The sequence below is a fragment of the Lithobates pipiens genome, unplaced genomic scaffold (genome assembly GCF_037356315.1).
Source record: "Lithobates pipiens isolate NorthernLeopardFrog02 unplaced genomic scaffold, aLitPip1_a1.2 Scaffold_28, whole genome shotgun sequence".
NCBI classification, from domain to species: Eukaryota; Metazoa; Chordata; class Amphibia; order Anura; family Ranidae; genus Lithobates; species Lithobates pipiens.
Genome location: NW_027507789.1, coordinates 7,896,947 through 7,914,139, shown reverse-complemented (window position 1 = coordinate 7,914,139; position 17,193 = coordinate 7,896,947). Strand labels below are relative to the sequence as shown.

Genomic DNA, 17,193 nt, shown 5'->3' with positions numbered 1-17,193 from the left:
CTCTGGCCAGAGCTTGCCCAATTTGCAATCGAACTGTTGGCTTGCCCCTCATCCAGTGTCCTGTCCGAAAGGACGTTCAGCGCAGCAGGGGGGATTGTGACCGATAAGCGTACTCGCCTAGCTCACCACAGTGTTAACTACCTCACATTTCTAAAAATGAATGAGGCATGGATCTCGGAGGAATTCAACACATGTGATCAGTAGACCATGTATATGTCTATAAACAATTTTTGGAATCAAGCACACAGACCTTCTTAATTCATTTGGCTCACTTCCCTGACCCAAAAAAGCACACCGTACTATATGCCCCTACCCTCCTCTTTGAAGAGGTTGAGCGGTGTCATATTTCTACTGGGGCTGCTTATTATGAGGGGTTCCCACCATCCCTGTGCTGTGCTGACTTCCTCCTGGGTGTTCTTATTATGAGGGGCTCCCACCATCCCTGTGCTGTGCTGACTTCCTCCTGGGGGTTCTTATTATGAGGGGATCACACCATCCCTGTGCTGTGCTGACTTCCTCCTGGGGCTGCTTACGGTGCTGCTGTCAGCGCTGTATGTCACGGAGCTGCTGTCAGCGCTGTATGTCACGGAGCTGCTGTCAGCGCTGTATGTCACGGAGCTGCTGTCAGCGCTGTATGTCACGGAGCTGCTGTCAGCGCTGTATGTCACGGAGCTGCTGTCAGCGCTGTATGTCACGGAGCTGCTGTCAGCGCTGTATGTCACGGAGCTGCTGTCAGCGCTGTATGTCACGGAGCTGCTGTCAGCGCTGTATGTCACGGAGCTGCTGTCAGCGCTGTATGTCACGGTGCTGCTGTCAGCGCTGTATGTCACGGAGCTGCTGTCAGCGCTGTATGTCACGGAGCTGCTGTCAGTGCTGTATGTCACGGAGCTGCTGTCAGCGCTGTATGTCACGGAGCTGCTGTCAGCGCTGTATGTCACGGAGCTGCTGTCAGCGCTGTATGTCACGGTGCTGCTGTCAGCGCTGTATGTCACGGAGCTGCTGTCAGCGCTGTATGTCACGGAGCTGCTGTCAGCGCTGTATGTCACGGAGCTGCTGTCAGCGCTGTATGTCACGGAGCTGCTGTCAGCGCTGTATGTCACGGAGCTGCTGTCAGCGCTGTATGTCACGGTGCTGATGTCAGTGCTCTGTATTACGGTGCTGCTGTCAGTGCTCTGTATCTCCTGCACCCTCTTGTTTGCCTACCCTGGTCCCTGACCTTCCCTCTCCTCCATTGCCTTCATTAGCTCCATAGTCCTGAATTGTCAGAACAATTTCCCAAATAAAAAAAAAATGCTTGTAGTTATCGATCCCAAATTCACCTCATACATGTATTATGCTATTGTCCAGGTGGTGGGACTACGTGCTACCCCCTAATAATTACCCCGTGGCCGCAAATTCGACCTAAAGGTTTGCGAAATTCGCCTCCCATTGAAGTCAATGGAGCCCGCGGCGAACGGTCGTTTTCGCGAACGTTTGTGTCCGTTCGCGTTTCGCGTTCGCGAAACGTCCCGTCGGAAGTTCGTCCATCACTAATTAAGACGGTTCTCGTCCCAGTGATCTCTAACAGCAGCCCTGGCTGTATATCTGCGGTGCGAGAGCTAAGGCACTGCTGTTGCTGACTATAAGTCTCAGAAGTAGACATCTGCACTGCCGAAAAATGTGTTTATTTTCGTTTCATTCATTTTTTTATTTTTTTTGTTTTTTTGGGGGTCATTCGTTATGATCGCAATTCGTAAATTTGAAAATTCATAAATTCGAAAATTCGTAAATTCATAAATTGATAAATTTGAAATGTCAAACATTCATAAATTCATAAATTGATACATTTGAAAATTTGTAAATTCATAAATTCGAAAATTCGTAAATTCATAAATTCGAAAATTCGTAAATTCATAAATTGATAAATTAGAAATTTCAAAAATTCATAAATTCATAAATTGATACATTTGAAAATTCGTAAATTCATAAATTCATAAATTAGAAATTTGGGAAATTGGAAAATTTGGAAATTGGTCAATTCAAAAATACTAAAAATGAGAAAGAAAATTTGAAATAATAACTAACTAACTAATAATAACTAACTATCATCTCTGTTAAAAAATAAATAAATCACTAAATATTAAATTATAGGTATTGGAATTTCGTTTCAAATTTGGCTGTTAGTGAACGTAACGAATACAAATCTATCCGAAGTTATGAATTATCTGAAATAATGAATGGAATGGATAGCGCACTATTCTGGAAAGACTTAATTGTACACCCTCACAGAATTATCTGACCGCACTGTAGCCGTCATTCGGCTATGGCCCGGTCGGCAAGTGGTTAAAAATTTTCACAGGTGATGCTTTCATTTTTTTTTTTTACAGGCTACCAGTTTAGAACTACAGAGGAGATCTGGCGCTCTCGCTTTAACGTCCGTGGCGATAACGCATGTCCTGCATTGCATTCGAGATCTGCATTTGGGGTGTGACAACTACAGTGCGTTTTTGAACATGGTGTGGGGAACGCACACGGATCTTGGGTTTCTGGGTTTATTAACAACATTGCTCAGCCAACACTAAAATAAAAAAAGAAACATTGTTTCTTTTTGTATCTTTCTGTTTCTTCATCTGCAGATCAAAGGGATGAACAAATGTTCCTCTGTTTAACCCCTTATTAACCCTTAATTTACTCTAATCAACTTTAATTTACTCCCTATTCTCCTCCATTTAATTATTATTTTCCTGCTTTTTTTTCACACCTATTTTATAAACGATAAACAATTAAAACTTTTTGTTTTTTGGTTGCTTTGTTAGTGAATATTTTTGCACATATATATTAACATATATTTACACATTTCACATTGAAAAAGCGCAAAATTAAAAGCAAAAATCTATTTATTGCATTTGTAAATAGATTTTCAATGCTTTGTACCACTGCTGACAGCTGAAGTGAAAACAAAACAGTTGCGGTAGGTATCGGTAATTGGCGAGTACAAAAAAAAAAAAAAAGCAGCTAGCAATGTTTATTAACAACATTGCTCAGCCGCTGAAACACTGAAACACTAAAATAAAAAATAAACATTGTCTATTTTTGTATCTTTCTGTTTCTTCATCTGCAGATCAAAGGGCCTCCTTTAGAGAGAATGAATGTAGTTAGCCTGGGAACGGAATTAATATGTGGAAGTGTCCTTTTCATAGATCCGTACTATAGTCATTATCTGATCATTTGCATGGCCATCATTTCTCATCTCTCTTCCCATCACATTTATAAAAACAATCTGAAGGGAAGCAGGAGGAGCGCAGAGTATGACACCATAAATCATCATACTTACCTGCGCAGCCAAGAATGGTGTCATACTCCGCATTCTCCCCCAGGGTGGTAAACATTGGTTATGTCTGTCTGGGACAAACCAATGATGACGCCCTCCATCCATCTTCCACCCATTTATGTTTCATCATTTACACTAATATCAGTAATGTGCTACACAGGAGGCCAATATCAGAGGATGATTATAATGAGGGCGGAAGGAGCCCGAGGCATTTTAATGCTTTTCATTTAGTGGGAAGAATGTTCCTTACATTGGTGATCAGTGAGAAGAATGTTCCTTACATTGGTGATCAGTGGGAAGAATGTTCCTTACATTGGTGATCAGTGGGAAGAATGTTCCTTACATTGGTGCTCAGTGAGAAGAATGTTCCTTACATTGGTGATCAGTGAGAAGAATGTTCCTTACATTGGTGATCAGTGAGAAGAATGTTCCTTACATTGGTGATCAGTGAGAAGAATGTTCCTTACATTGGTGATCAGTGGGAAGAATGTTCCTTACATTGGTGCTCAGTGAGAAGAATGTTCCTTACATTGGTGATCAGTGAGAAGAATGTTCCTTACATTGGTGATCAGTGAGAAGAATGTTCCTTACATTGGTGATCAGTGAGAAGAATGTTCCTTACATTGGTGATCAGTGAGAAGAATGTTCCTTACATTGGTGATCAGTGGGAAGAATGTTCCTTACATTGGTGGTCAGTGGGAAGAATGTTCCTTACATTGGTGATCAGTGAGAAGAATGTTCCTTACATTGGTGATCAGTGAGAAGAATGTTCCTTACATTGGTGATCAGTGGGAAGAATGTTCCTTACATTGGTGATCAGTGAGAAGAATGTTCCTTACATTGGTGATCAGTGAGAAGAATGTTCCTTACATTGGTGATCAGTGAGAAGAATGTTCCTTACATTGGTGATCAGTGAGAAGAATGTTCCTTACATTGGTGATCAGTGAGAAGAATGATCCTTACATTGGTGATCAGTGAGAAGAATGTTCCTTACATTGGTGGTCAGTGAGAAGAATGTTCCTTTCATTGGTGATCGGTGGGAAGAATGTTCCTTACATTGGTGATCGGTGAGAAGAATGTTCCTTACATTGGTGATCAGTGAGAAGAATGTTCCTTACATTGGTGATCGGTGAGAAGAATGTTCCTTACATTGGTGATCGGTGAGAAGAATGTTCCTTACATTGGTGGTCAGTGAGAAGAATGTTCCTTACATTGGTGATCAGTGAGAAGAATGTTCCTTACATTGGTGATCAGTGAGAAGAATGTTCCTTACATTGGTGATCAGTGGGAAGAATGTTCCTTACATTGGTGATCAGTGAGAAGAATGTTCCTTACATTGGTGATCAGTGGGAAGAATGTTCCTTACATTGGTGATCAGTGAGAAGAATGTTCCTTACATTGGTGATCAGTGAGAAGAATGTTCCTTACATTGGTGATCAGTGAGAAGAATGTTCCTTACATTGGTGGTCAGTGGGAAGAATGTTCCTTACATTGGTGATCAGTGGGATGAATGTTCCTTACATTGGTGATCAGTGAGAAGAATGTTCCTTACATTGGTGATCAGTGAGAAGAATGTTCCTTACATTGGTAGCCAGTGAGCGGGTTGCCCTGATTACAGTGCCAGTCAGAATGCCACTCTTACATACAGATTAAAAGATAATTGATGTCATAGAGTTGGTTCTGACAATTGGACCTGGAACTATGCAGACACCATCAGATGGGAGGTCAATCAGAGCCCATAGCATCCTTTGAAGGAACCTCGGGGGTTCCATAGAATCCAGGTTGACAATGGCTGCTTTAGACTAATGGCCACCATGACTGGTCACAGAATTTCCCGTCTTTCTTCTCGTCACATTTTAAAAACAAATGTGAACCAGTAGAAGACAGGAGGAGAGTAGAGTAGGACACCATAAATCACACATACATACTTGCCATTAGGAGCTTCTGATCATGTGACCGATAGGGCAGCCAATCACAGCCAATCATGAATGGAAAGCCTTCGCATCCCGGCATTTAGATCCTTTGCACAGTAAGGGGTTAAAATACTTGATCTGGGCTTCTAGTTTTTCAGATAGGTAATGGGATCTCGTAGAAGCGAGACACTCTTATGCCGCGTACACACGGCCGGACTTTCCGGCAGAAAAGGTCAGACGGAATCTTTTCATCGGATATTCCGATCGTGTGTGGGGCTTCAGCGGACTTGCTTTTTTCAAAAATTCTGACGGATGTAGAAATAGAACACGTTTTAAATCTTTCCAACAGAATCAATTCCTATCGGGAAAACCGTTCATCTGTGTGCTGGTCCGACGGACCAAAATTGGCCCAAGGGCAGCTATTGGCTACCGGCTATTGAACTTCCTTTTCTAGTCCCGCTGTATGTCATCGCATTCGAAACGAACGGACTTTGGTGTGATCGTGTGTGGGCAAGTCCGTTCGGTCGGAAACTCCGTCGCAAACTCCGTTGGAAAGACCGTCAGAATAAAGTCCGGTTGTGTGTACGCGGCATTAGAGTGCAATGCCATTCAGGAGTAATGAAAGACAAAGGGACATTATCAAGGTCAGTGGCGTCACTAGGGGGGGGGGGGGAGCTTTTGGGGCTATAGCCACAAATCTGGGGCCCATAGCCCCGAGTCTCTGCAGGGGTCCCCAAGAGGATGGGAGGCTCTCTGGGGACTCTGGTGTAAGCGGGGGGCTCTCTGGAAACCCTGATGCAAGGGGGATACTCTATGGGAACCCTGTTTTAAGGGGGAGGCTCTCTGGGGACCCTGATTTAAGGGGGGGGTCTCTGGGAACCCTGATGGAAGTGGAGGGCTCTCTTGGAACCCTGATACAAGTGGGAGGCTCTCTGGGACCCTGATTTATGGAGGGCTTTCTTGGGACCCTAATACAAGAGGGAGGCTGTCTGGGAACTCTGATTTAAGGAGGAGGCTCTCTGGGGACCCTGATGTAAGGGGGGGGGCTCTCTGGGACCCTGATGTAAGGGAAGGCTCTCTGGGGACCCTGATACAAGTGGGAGGCTCTCTGGGACCCTGATTTAAGGGGGGCTCTCTGGGAACCCGGATGGAAGTGTAGGGCTCCCTTGGGACCCTGATACAAGTGGGAGGCTGTCTGGGAACTCTGATTTAAGGAGGAGGCTCTCTGGGGACCCTGATGTAAAGGGGGGGGGCTCTCTGGGACCCTGATGTAAAGGAAGGCTCTCTGTGGACACTGATGTAAGGGGGGACTCTCTGGGAACCCTGATGTAAGGGAGGGGCTCTCTGGGGACCCTAACGTAAGGGGGGCTCTCTGGGAACCCTGATGGAAGTGGAGGGCTCACTGGGGACCCTGATACAAGTGGGAGGCTCTCTGGGGACCCTGGTGTAAATGGGGGGCTCTGTGGGGACCGTGATGCAAGGGGGAGGCTCTCTGGGGACCCTGATTTAAGGGGGGGTCTCTGGGAACCCTGATGGAAGTGGAGGGCGCTCTTGGGACCCTGATACAAATGGGAGGCTCTCTGGGACCCTGATTTAAGGAGGGCTTTTTTGGGACCCTAATACAAGAGGGAGGCTGTCTGGGAACTCTGATTTAAGGAGGAGGCTCTCTGGGGACCCTGATGTAAGGGGGGGGCTCTCTGGGACCCTGATGTAAGGGAAGGCTCTCTGGGGACCCTGATACAAGTGGGAGGCTCTCTGGGACCCTGATTTAAGGGGGGCTCTCTGGGAACCCTGATGGAAGTGTAGGGCTCCCTTGGGACCCTGATACAAGAGGGAGGCTGTCTGGGAACTCTGATTTAAGGAGGAGGCTCTCTGGGGACCCTGATGTAAGGGGGGGGGGCTCTCTGGGACCCTGATGTAAGGGAAGGCTCTCTGTGGACACTGATGTAAGGGGGGACTCTCTGGGAACCCTGATGTAAGGGAGGGGCTCTCTGGGGACCCTAATGTAAGGGGGGCTCTCTGGGAACCCTGATGGAAGTGGAGGGCTCACTGGGGACCCTGATACAAGTGGGAGGCTCTCTGGGGACCCTGGTGTAAGTGGGGGGCTCTGTGGGGACCGTGATGCAAGGGGGTTGCTCTCTGGGGACCCTGATTTAAGGGGGGCTCTCTGGGAACGCTGATGGAAGTGGAGGGCTCCCTTGGGACCCTGATACAAGAGGGAGGCTGTCTGGGAACTCTGATGTAAGGAGGAGGCTCTCTGGGGACCCTGATGTAAGGGGGGCCTCTCTGGGACCCTGATGTAAGGGAAGGCTCTCTGGGGACCCTGATACAAGTGGGAGGCTCTCTGTGGACCCTGATGTAAGGGGGGACTCTCTGGGAACCCTGATGTAAGGGAGGGGCTATCTGGGAACCCTGATGGAAGTGGAGGGCTCACTGGGGACCCTGATACAAGTGGGAGGCTCTCTGGGGACCCTGGTGTAAGTGGGGGGCTCTGTGGGGACCGTGATGCAAGGGGGATGCTCTCTGGGGACCCTGATTTAAGGGGGGGCTCTCTGGGAACACTGATGGAAGTGGAGGGCTCTCTTGGGACCCTGATACAAGTGGGAGGCTCTCTGGGGACCCTGATGTAAGGGGGGGCTCTCTGGGGACCCTGATGTAAGGGGGGCTCTCTGGGGACCCTGATGTAAGGGGGGGCTCTCTGGGGACCCTGATGTAAGGGAGAAGAGGAGGGGTCGGAGCTGCTCTGTGCAAAACCATTACACAGAGCAGGTTAGTATTTTTTTTTTTTTTTTACTTTGGCTCTAATCCCGCTTTAATATTTCCAAACGTTCGCTATAACGTGGCAAATCATTTCTTGAACTGTGTTGAGCTGTTCTAGGAAAAGAATACTTTACTTTCAACACAATGAGATTTCACAATTGGCTCTAGACGGGGACGGGGTGACCCGAAGGTGACCTCTTAGCGTGTTTTCAATCTTCACAACTCGTAAATTTCTTTTGGCTAATGGAAAAAAAAAACTGTTTGTGATTGGCCGACTCGCACGTGATAGGAGGGTAAATAAGGTAAATACGGCGCAGTATATTTGCATATATTTTCCTGCTGAAGTTCTCATCTATTCAGGTCCCGGTGGAGCCGCTTGTAGACAATCGCATTTATCTGCACTTGTTCTGTACATTCCTCAATATAAATAACTGCCCCCCCCTCCATCTGGGGACTCTGATTTTAAGAGGAAGGCTCTCTGGGGACCCTGATACAAGGGGGGGTCTCTGGGGACTCTGATGTAAGGAGGGGCTCTCTGGGGACTCTGATGTAAGGAGGGGCTCTCTGGGGACTCTGATGTAAGGGAGGCTCTGATGTAAGTGGGGGGGGCTCTCTGGTGACCCTGATTTTAAGGGGGAGGCTCTCTGGGGACCCTGATGTAAGAGGGGGGCTCGCTGGGGACCCTGATGTAAGGGGGGCTCTGGGGACCCTAATGTAAGGCCGGCTCTTTAGGGACCCTGATGTAAGGGGGGCTATCTGGGGACCCCAATGTAAGAAGGGGCTCTCTGGGGACTCTGATGTAAGGGGGGGCTCTCTGGTGACCCTGATGTAAGGGGGGCTCTCTGGGGACTCTGATGTAAGGGGGGCTCTCTGGGGACCCTGATATAAGGCCGGCTCTCTGGGGACCCTGATATAAGGCCGGCTCTCTGGGGACCCTGATGTAAGAGGGGGGCTCGCTGGGGACCCTGATGTAAGAGGGGGGCTCGCTGGGGACCCTGATGTAAGAGGGGGGCTCGCTGGTGACCCTGATGTAGTCATGGTCTCTCTGGAGACCCTGATGTAAGGGGGTCTCTCTGGAGACCCTGATGTAAGGGGGGGCTCTCTGGGGACTCTCATGTAAGGGGGGGCTCTCTGTGGACTCTGATGTAAGGAGGGGTTCTCTGGGGACCCTGATGTAAGAGGGGGGCTCGCTGGTGACGTTGATGTAAGGGGGGGCTCTGATGTAAGTGGGGGGCTCTCTGGGGACCCTGATTTTAAGGGGGGAGGCTCTCTAGGGACCCTGATGTAAGAGGGGGGCTCGCTGGGGACTCTGATGTAAGGGGGCTCTCTGGGGACCCTGATGTAAGGGGGGTCTCTCTGGGGACCCTGATGTAAGGGGGGTCTCTCTGGGGACCCTGATGTAAGGGGGGGCTCTGATGTAAATGGGGGGGCTCTCTGGGGACCCTGATTTTAAGGGGGAGGCTCTCTAGGGACCCTGATGTAAGAGGGGGGCTCGCTGGGGACCCTGATGTAAGGGGGCCCTCTGGGGACCCTGATGTAAGGGGAGCTCTCTGGGGACCCTGATGTAAGTGGGGGGCTCTCTGGGGACACTGATTATAAGAGGGGGGCTCTCTAGGGACCCTAATGTAAGAGGGGGGCTCTCTGGGCACTCTGCGTATCCCCGCCCAAGCGTATGACTTTCTTTACTACACTGCTATGGGTCTTCTGTAGACCCGGCAACGCCCCTGAAATTTTGTGTTTCCTAGACCTATGTGGTAATATTGGGTGACATAAAAATTTGGGACGGCCACTATTTTATTCTCCAGGGTGTCTGCTTTCAGAAAAAAAAATCACGTCTCAGGTTGTTTTTTTAATGTAATCTTCAGGCCTAAAATGATTTTTTTAAACACGTGTGCAAAAAAAAAAAATCCACAAAAACGGCTCTACCAGCGAAAAGGGTTAAAGGATAAACTTCACCTTCGGGAACACGTCACACGCACGTCACACGCACGTCACACGTTCGCTTTGTTGGTCTTTAGCGGCTCCTGGAATCGATCTCCCAGAATGAAAGCAAATCTGTCAAGCCCCGCCCATGCGTGTCCCACCATAGCTGGACATAAAGCTGAATAACCGGTGTGATGATGAATTGAGGGGGAAACCCCCAAAACAAAGGCAGAAAAAACTCCCTGCAAAACAGTTTCTATGCCGGGAACTCGGCGCCAGGCGTAAAATCTTTGCATGCTGTGTGTTCAGCAAATCTCTCATCCAATTAGATTTAGTAAACAGAAAAAAAAAAAAAAAAAAAACGAGATCGAGTTGACACTTTTTTCCAATTTGCAGCAAATTTGCGCGGCAAGTCTCTAGCATGAGCAAAGTCGCTGCGGTGAGTCTACAGCAAGAGCTCTGCGAGTGTACAGCATGAAAATTCAGCCAGAGTGACCCCCTGTGGTGGGAGGACCATCGCACAACGTGCAGCCGAAAGTAGATCTGGAGCCGTGCGATTCGGACTGCAACTGTGCAGAAAACTTTTGCAGCCGGGAAAGTCTGGCAATCGCTTAGCGGGTCAGGTGCCAACTCGCAGCTCAATTACGTGCGATCCGCGATGTTTATAAAGTGTGAGCTGGAGTTTGGCTTCAATCTGTCAGTGCAACGATCCCCATGCAGCAACAATAGTTCACATCCCAGCAACAATAAACCCCACTCAGCAATAGACGCCATCCCAACAACAATAGATCCCTCACTCAACAATAGACCCCATCCCAACAACAATAAACCTCACTCAGCAATAGACCCCATCCCAACAACAATAAACCTCATTTAACAATAGACCCCACCCCAGCAACAATAGATCCCCCACTCAACAATAGACCCCATCCCAGCAACAATAAACCCCATCTCAGCAACAATAGACCCCATCCCAGCAACAATAGAACCCATCCAAGCAACAATAGATCCCCACTCAACATAGACCCCATCCCAGCAACAATAGACCCCATCCCAGCAACACTAGATCCCCCACACAATAATAGACCCAATCCCAGCAACAATAGATCCCATCCCAGCAACACTAGATCCCCCCACACAACAATAGATCCCATCCCAGCAATAATAGACCCCATCCCAGCAACAATAGACCCCATCCCAGCAACAAAAAACCTCACTCAGCAATAGACCCCACCCCAGCAACAATAGACCCCATCCCAGCAACAATAGATCCCCCACTCAACAATAGACCCCATCCCAGCAACAATAAACCCCATCTCAGCAACAATAAACCCCATCTCAGCAACAATAGACCCCATCCCAGCAACAATAGATCTCCCACTCAACAATAGACCCCATCCCAGCAACAATAGACCCCATCCCAGCAACACTAGATCCCCCACACAATAATAGACCCAATCCCAGCAACAATAGATCCCATCCCAGCAACACTAGATCCCCCCACACAACACTAGGTCCCACCCCAGCAATAATAGACCCCATCCCAGCAACAATAGACCCCATCCCAGCAACAATAAACCCCACTCAACAATAGACCCCATCCCAGCAACAAAAAACCCCACTCAACAATAGACCCCATTCCAGCAACAATAGATCCCATCCCAGCAACACTAGATCCCCCACACAACAATAGGTCCCATCCCAGCAATAATAGACCCCACCCCAGCAATAATAGACCCCACCCCAGCAACAATAAACCCCACTCAACAATAGACCCCATTCCAGCAACAATAGATCCCATCCCAGCTACACTAGATCCCCCACACAACAATAGGTCCCATCCCAGCAATAATAGACCCCATCCCAGCAACAATAGACCCCATCCCAGCAACAATAAACCCCACTCAACAATAGACCCCATCCCAGCAACAAAAAACCCCACTCAACAATAGACCCCCATCCCAGCAACAATAGATCCCATCCCAGCAACACGAGATCCCCCACACAATAATAGACCCAATCCCAGCGTCAATAAATCCCCCACACAATAATAGACCTAATGCCAGCAACAAAAGATCCCACACTCAACAATAGACCCCATCCCAGCAACAATAAACCCCACTCAGCAATAGACCCCATCCCAGCAACAAAAGATCCTCCCACACAATAATAGACCCCCCATCCCAGCAATAGACCCCCCATACCAGCAATAGACCCCCATTCCAGCAACAATAGATCCCCTCACACAACAATAGACCCCATTCCAGCAACAATAGATCCCCCCACACAACAATAGACCGCATCATAGCAATAGACCCTCCATCCCAGCAATAGACCCTCATCCCAGCAACAATAGACCCCATTCCAGCAACAATAGATCCCCCACACAACAATAGACCCCATCACAGCAACAATAGATCCCACATTCAACAATAAACCTCCCCCCACACACACACAGCAGCAGCAATGGACCACCTATCAACAATAGATCCACCCCAGCAACATTAGAACCCGCTCCAGCAGAAAAAAAAGATCTCCCAGCAGCAGCAATAGTCCCTCACAAAAAGAACTCTCCCTCAACAGTAGATCCTTCTCAGCAACATAACCACCCCAGCAATAATAGATCCCCCACACAGCAATAGACCCCAACCCCGCAACAATAAACCCCACACAACAATAGACCCCATCCCAGCAAGAAAAGATCCCCCACACAACAATAGACCCCCCCATACACAGCAACAATGGGCCACCCACATCAAAATACCACACCCGGCAACAATAGACCCACCCCAGCAACATTAGAACCCCCCTCCAGCAGAGACAAAAGATCTCATAGCAGCAGCAATAGTCCCTCACACAAAAGACCTCTGCCTCAACAGTAGATCCCTCTCAGTAACATAACCCTCCTCCCAGCAACAATAGATCCCCCACACAACAATAGACACCATCCCAGCAACAATAAACCCCACACAACAATTAGACCCCATCCCAGCAACAATAGATCCCCCCACACAACAATAGACCTCCCCCCACACAGCAACAATGGACCACCCAGCAACATTAGAACCCCCCTCCAGCAGAAACAAAAGATCTCCCAACAGCAGAAATAGACCCTCACACAAAAATACCTCTTCCTCAACAATAGATCCCCCACCAGCAACAATTGACCCTCACACAAAAAAAACGGATCCCCACCAGTGACAATAGATCCAGCCGCAGCTAGCATCAATAGACCCTCCACGACACCCCACACTCCTCGTCATTACATCATTACATACATTCAGCACTGGAGGTGCCAGAACTGCGTTTTCCCCGCATTGCCACTGAAGCCCCCCGGTTAGATATAGTTACCTGGTTAGGAAAGATTCAGCGCTCTCAACAGAAGCCAATACAGTGCTAGAGTGCCGTCTGCAGCACAGGTGACAAGGTTCAGTGTCTCCTCTCACACTCAATGCATAAGAGAGAAGAGCCAGCAACTCCAAAGTCCTCGATGAAGAAATTTATTGGCTACATATGAGCATTAAAAAAAGCAAACAGCTGACGCGTTTCAGACGAGAGACAAATGCTGGCCATACACTGTACGAAAAATCGGCCGAGATTCGGTCGTTCTGTCAGAGAGAAAGAGATCTTGTCTGACACTGGTGTGAATGATGCCATTGAAAACCGCATAACCTACTTTCCATGCTTTTTTGATGCAGAAAAAAAAATGCACTGAACTGCATCAAAAACACACCAAAAACGCACTGGAACGCATCAAAAACACGCATGCAGAAAAGCACCTGGAATGCATCAGGACTGCGTTTCTATGGTGTGAGCGGGCCCTAAGATAAGGTCAAGTGTGTTGCAGTGCGTTTTTGGTGCATTTAGGCGCGTTCCGGTGCTTTCCAGTGCGTTTTAAAGCGTTCCAGTGCAGAAAAAATGCAGCAAGTTCTACTTTTCTTTTCTTTTTTTTTCTGGAACTGGAACAGCAAGTGCTGTTGTGAACGATGTAATTGAAAACCATATAACCTACTTTCCATGCGTTTTCGATGCAGAAAAAAAACCGCACTGGACTGCAGGTGGTGTGAATTAGCCCTTCACACCATAGAAACGCAGTCCGGATGCGCTCCAGATGCTTTTTTGTATGCGCGTTTTTGATGCGTTCCAGTGCGTTTTTTGCGTGCGTTTTTGATGCAGTTCAGTGCATCCCCCCTTTTTTTCCCTTAACCTTAAATAAAAACCTAGGTGTTCCAGCACATTTTTGATGCATTCAGTGCGTTTTGGTGCATTTTTGATGCAGTCCAGTGCACCCCCCCCTTTTTTTCCCTTAACCTTAAGGGCCAGTTCGCACCACATGCAGTCCAGTGCATTTTTTTTTTCTGCATCAAAAACGCATGGAAAGTAGGTCATATGGTTTTCAGTGGCATAGTTCACACCAGTGCTTGCAGTTTCAGTGCGTTCCAGTTCCAGAAAAAAAAAAGTAGAACGTGCTGCATTTTTTTCTGCACTGGACTGTACTGGAGCTCTGTAAAACGCATCAAAAACGCACCAGAGCGCACACCCAAATGCAACAAAAACGCACTGCAACACACTTATCCTTATTTACGGGCCAGTTCACACCAGATGCAGTTCCGTGCGCTTTTTTTCTGCACTAAAAATGCATGCGCAGTGTTTTCCATGTATTCCAATGGCTCTAGTTCACACCGTTCAGTCAGTTTCTGGTGCACGGAGCTGCATGGAACTGCATCTGGTGTGAACTGGCCCTTAAGGTTAAGAAAAAAGAGGGGGGGAGCACTGAACTGCATCAAAAACGCACTGGAACGCATCAAAAATGCACATTTCTGAAAAGCACCTGGAACGCATCCGGACTGCGTTTCTATGGTGTGAACTGGCCCTTAATAAAAACATAGGTGTTCCAGCGCATTTTTGATGCGTTCCAGTGCATTTTTGGTGCGTTTTTGATGCAGTCCAGTGCATTCCCCCCCTTTTTTTCCCCTTAACCTTAAATAAAAACATAAGCGTTCCAGTGCGTTTTTGATGCGTTCCAGTGCGTCTTTGGTGCGTTTTTGATGCAGTCCAGTACATTCCCCCCCTTCTTCCCTTAACCTTAAATGAAAGCATAACTGTTCCAGCGCGTTTTTGATGTGTTCCAGTGCGTTTTTGGTGCGTTTTTGATGCAATCCAGTGCATCCCCCCCTTTTTTTTCCCCTTAACCTTAAATGAAAACATAACTGTTCCAGCGCGTTTTTGATGCGGTCCAGTGCATCTTTGGTGCGTTTTTGATGCAGTCCAGTGCATTCTCCCCCCCCCCCCCCCCCTTTTTCCCTTAACCTTAAATAAAGACATAACTGTTCCAGTGCATTTTTGATGCGTTCCAGTGCGTCTTTGGTGCATTTTTGATGCAGTCCAATGCATTACCCCCCCTTTTTCCCTTAACCTTAAATAAAAACATAAGTGTTCCAGCGCATTTTTTATGTGTTCCAGTGCGTTTTTTGGTGCGTTTTTGATGCAGTCCAGTGCATCCCCCCCTTTTTTTCCCCTTAACCTTAAATAAAAACATAAGCGTTCCAGCGCGTTTTTGGTGCGTTTTTGATGCAGTCCAGTGCCCCCCCTTTTCTCTTAGCCTTAAATAAAAACATAAGCGTTCCAATGCGTTTTTGATGCGTTCCAGTGCATTTTTGGTGGGTTTTTGATGCAGCCCTGTGCATCCCCCCCCTTTTTTCCCCTTAACCTTAAATAAAAACATAAGCGTTCCAGCGCGTTTTTGTTGCGTTCCAGTGCGTTTTTGGTGTGTTTTTGATGCAGTTCAGTGCATCCCCCCCTTTTCCCTTAGCCTTAAATAAAAACATAAGTGTTAAAAACGTGTATTGGATGCGTTCCAGTGCAGTCCAGTGCAGGAAAAAATGCAGCGCGTTCCACTTTTTTTTTTTTTTTTTTCCAGAACTGCAAGCACTGGTGTGAACTATGCCACTGAAAACCATATAACCTACTTTCCATGCGTTTTTGATGCAGAAAAAAAAAAAACGCACTGCGCTGCATGTGGTGTGAACTGGCCCTTACCCTTAAACTGGATTCGCACCTACGGCATTTTTAGTGCTTTTTTTTGCATTTTGCAAGGTTTGCACTCCAGTCCATTTATCATGGTTTCCTGTGGAACACGTTCTGCAGAGCAAATCTGCAAAATGCAAAAAATGCACCAAAAATGCCCTAGGTGAGAATCCAGCCTAAGGGTGAGGGACAGTTCACACCACATGCAGTGCAGTGCTTTAAAAAAAAAAAATGCCATAGGTGTGAATTCAGCCTTAGATGTGAAGGGGTTAAAAATGTTACTTTTTTTGTTGTTGTTGTTGTTTATAGCACAAAAAATTAAAAAAACGTCAGGGGGTGATCAAATACCACCGAAACAAAAAAAGCTCAAAAAGCAGCGCCGGAGTGTAGATTTGGATTAGCGGAGCTCTGGCACGTCGGCTGTGTAAACTACAACAGAGCAAAGCTGGCAGGAGAAAAATGCTGCTGTTATTGGCGTTGCTCCTGCAGTCGCATTGCAGGGCGATTGTTGCATTTTTTTTTTCTCACCTTGCTTGCGTTTTGATGAGTCGGCTGCAGCTAAGACTCCCCCCACACACACAAGCCAACGATCGTCTCCAGATCCAGATGTTTATTTCCCTGTTGCTCCTTCTCAACCTTCGAAGGTTGTGACAGCGATTGCCACAAACAGATCGACAACACCAACTGTCCGTCTGCAGGCTGCTTTCTGCTTTCACTTTCTTTTTTAGTGTGCTGCAGCTCGTCTTCTAATCCTTGACAAGGTCTACTTCTCCGCTCCATTTATAATCAGGGGAAAGGAAAAATACACATGGGCGGAGTGAGACGCAAAAATTATCTAAAAAAAAAAAAAGAAAAATTCCCCAGAGCGAGTTCCAGTTTTTATGTTTTTAACATGTTTTTTCCCAGCCACGGGGGGTCTCCAAAAATTCTGAACAAAGTGCGTGTGTATGGGGGTTGTAATCACCTGAAGGGTAATTCTCTCCAATAACTCACTCCTCCAGGTGAGGGCACAACAGGTAGGCGTTTTGTTGCTCCTCCAGGAGAGGGCACAACAGGTAGGCGTTTTGTTGCTCCCCCAGGTGAGGGCACAACAGGTAGGCGTTTTGTTGCTCCTCCAGGTGAGGGCACAACAGGTAGGCGTTTTGCTGCTCCTCCAGGTGAGGGCACAACAGGTAGGCGTTTTGTTGCTCCTCCAGGCGAGGGCACAACAGGTAGGCGTTTTGTTGCTCCTCCAGGCGAGGGCACAACAGGTAGGCGTTT

At 47.5% G+C, this 17,193-nt stretch overlaps 1 protein-coding gene across 2 annotated transcripts in view; it reads right to left on the bottom strand.

The window, feature by feature from the left end:
• The window catches only part of LOC143935046 (uncharacterized), a 61,907-nt gene extending 45,223 nt beyond the window's left edge, over positions 1-16,684 (bottom strand). The window contains exon 1 of one of the 2 annotated variants that reach the window (XM_077458634.1): positions 16,462-16,684. The gene's annotated coding sequence lies outside the window, so the exon portion shown is untranslated. Of the gene's footprint in view, positions 1-13,257; positions 13,430-16,461 lie in introns of those variants that run through there. The other variant, XM_077458635.1, reaches the window with a different exon arrangement.
• Positions 16,685-17,193: the final 509 nt, after the last annotated feature.